Here is a 3,327-nt window from a genome sequence, read left to right as displayed (position 1 = left end):
CTTGGCGAATTATGCCTTCTTGGAGGTGGCGATCTGTGCCTCCAAAAATTGATGAAGTCCCCCGCTCTTGATATAGAATTAGTGGCAGCTGCAATCGAGTGGCTCTGTGAGCTCTAACATATCCCAGCTACATCGCCAGCTACATTCTGAAAGCTGCCGCTTGCAAAAAAACCTGAAGTGCAGTTGTTATTTGTAGCTCAACGGTGAGTGCACTTTCTTGAGACTTGTAAAAGACCTCGCCATTTCTCACAAGATCTCAAACAAATCTGATATTGAAGTCTAGAGAGCATAGTCTGATGGCATTCTTAGAATATATCTGCCAATCTCATCCTCCTTTTTTCTTTGCCAAGAGGCTTTGTATCTATATATTCTTACATTGGTAATCTGATCCATATCAGTGTCCCCTAGGATCTTTCCAAGACACCTCTGTTGGAATGCATTCAGCTTTCTATTAAAAAACATTTTTTTTTAAATCTCAGCTGACATTAACTAATGTACATGTATGGCATCTATATAAGGTGCAAACTTATTGATCAGTGGTAGAGTTTCAGAGCTTGTAGGGCATAAAATTATAAAGCCTTTTAATTACCCTTTTGTCTCTGAATAGACTTGTAGTACTTGTATTTATGGTAGATATTCTTGTTGTAAAAGTATTTGTATGGTATATTTTTAGTAGACTTTGACTCCTAAAACATGCATGGTAGATGTAAAGTAGTAATTGACTGGTGTATTAAGTCTTGTCAGCTGTGGAAGCAGACACACATGAAAACTTGTCACACATTCATGGTAGATCGTCTTTACATGTACCGAAGTACCAATGGTCTGAAATGAGACTTGCCTTATTCTGTATATCTTTAAATGGTAAATAGTATTACTAAGTATGATGCATGTTCACAAGTTCATTATACAATCTTCCTGAGTTAAGGCCCTTTACCCATTGCATGAACCTGTAACGCTGAGTGTAATGGGTTGAACACAGCCTCAATGACAGCGTATGCATCATAGAATGGAAAAATGAAGACGGGTATTATTTGTTTTATAAATGGCATTCCAAGATCCTGTTAATTCATTTTATGTATGAGCAAATATGGTTTGGATGTCCTAAAACTTCTTTTGTTTAACACTGATTACTAAATAGCCAATGTTTGTGAAGAGATGTTTTAGGAGAGGTATACCCAGAGTTGATTTATTCTCTTCTAATATTTTGTTAAATTTGTAAGCAGAAGTTCTTTTCTTTGGAATGTGTACATTGTATCTTGATACAAAAATATTAATCTATTGTCATGTGTGAATCATGGTGTATATCCAACCAATGCAGCTGATGAATTTGATTTTCTGACACGCTCTTTTATATTCGGTTTTTCATTTTTTCAACTTTCAAACCCATTCCAAATATATCTTTTTTTACTAAAAAATATAAATAAAAACATAACTGAAATCCATTTTTTTCTGTCATATCAAGGATGTCAGACTCAATCATCATCTAACTTGTGAATTGAACCTTGTTCGAGGAATCAAGTTAGCTGTTGGTTGCATGGTCATTTATACATTACTGTTTGATTAGTATATTATGCAACCATTAAGTAAGACATGATTCTGCCTTTCTTCACATGTACCTTTGAAATGCATGAAGAAACCTGTAAAAAGCACAATTTTATATTTTTCTCCAATGTTTTGTACTACCGAAGTCTGCCTAAGTTGAATGTCTTGGGACAAAAGCAATCTCTTTAACTTAAGTGAAATTCAACTAAAATGCTGTCATGATTGGTGAAATGTGGTCTCAAAAAATTGCTTTGACATCTTAAAAGGCAATTATTCAAATATAGTAGGCGACTGTTCAGTAACATGCTATGTGGATATATTTTGTGTTTATATAATTAGCCCTGGGAAAGGGTGCTCGGAGGAGAAAGTAACAAATTCTTGATCATTAAATACATTACAAATACTACTTTTCTTGCCAATTTTAACCATTCTGCTTTTCTTATTTTAATGCCTCCTCACAAATTGTTGTATTGGCAAGGGTGGATTTCCATTTACTGAAGAAATGACAGTTTGATGACCCTATTTTTATGTAACAATTGTACAATGCTGCAATTCTCCCTTTACTATGATGATTATGTATTGTTTAGTTGGAACATATATTTGAAAATGTTTTTGTACAATTGAAGGAATTATTGTTCAATGATGGCTATCATGATACACTATATATAATTCTAAAGAGTAGACATTTTGATTCCAAAGATGAGGACAGTGTCTTTGTTTAAGCACAAAAAATATTTTTGTTTTTAAGAGAAGCAATATGAAATGTAAGTTTCATACAAGATGTTATTTGAAATACAAATTTTATACATTTATATGATGAATGAATTCTATGACATTAAAGATGCACCAAAGATACACCAATACCTGAATGCCATCTTCTTTTCTTGAGTAAATATGTAAAGTGGTTGTACTATCTAAACCAGGGGCCCGTAACACAAAGGTTAACTGTTGACCGCTAATTCTAGAGAATAATTCTGATTCGTTCCTAGTTAGTCTAATGAGTGAAATGCGCATACAACGATGATCTTGATAGGCCAATAGTGATTAACCTTTGTGTTACGGGCCCCAGATTGTTCATGTTGGTTAGGCATTTTGTGTTTAGATATTCTGTCATGTATGCGGAAATCAGTAGCAAACCAGAGTAGGAGGGCAGTATAATTTATATTTTAGCTTCATTGATTATTCTAGTATTCCTTTCTTCTTTTAAAGTCTATCTCCTTAACGGTTGAGATGTCCTTTTGTGTGTGTGTTAATAAGATGTCCTAGTGACCAGGTTTATTATGACCACTGGCAGACCGGCTGTGCCCCCCCTTTTTAGAGGCACAATTAAAATTTGTAATGTAAAAATGCTGTTAAAACACAAGTGTGCCCCCCCTTTTGAAAGTGAAGACCCTTTTTTTTTTGCTTTTCAAATTTTCCTTGGGGAAAATGTGCCTCTCCCCCTTTGGAAAATCCTGGATCCACCCGATTGACTGCGTAATTACATGATTCAAGTAAAAAGAATGTCTCTCAGGATTACTACCCTCCAGTCAACTGTCAACAAAAGACCTTTACAGTGGCATCTGGACATACTCGAGGGGGGGGGGGGGATTCCACTGCCATATAGTGCAAGAAAAATAGTGATTTTATCTTAACTTGAAAACAAAATCTAATTGTTCTAATGCCATGTGTGACCAAATCAAATGATGATAAAAACAGCAGTTTATAAGTTTCAGTTTGGGGCATCATTTTTCAAGTTTCAGAAGAAGACAAAAATCTGTCTTTCATTAGTGCCTCAGCCTACTG

The sequence above is a fragment of the Lytechinus pictus genome, chromosome 2 (genome assembly GCF_037042905.1).
Source record: "Lytechinus pictus isolate F3 Inbred chromosome 2, Lp3.0, whole genome shotgun sequence".
Classification (NCBI taxonomy): Eukaryota; Metazoa; Echinodermata; class Echinoidea; order Temnopleuroida; family Toxopneustidae; genus Lytechinus; species Lytechinus pictus.
The sequence above is the reverse complement of the archived record's forward strand: the minus strand, read 5'-3'. Positions refer to the sequence as shown.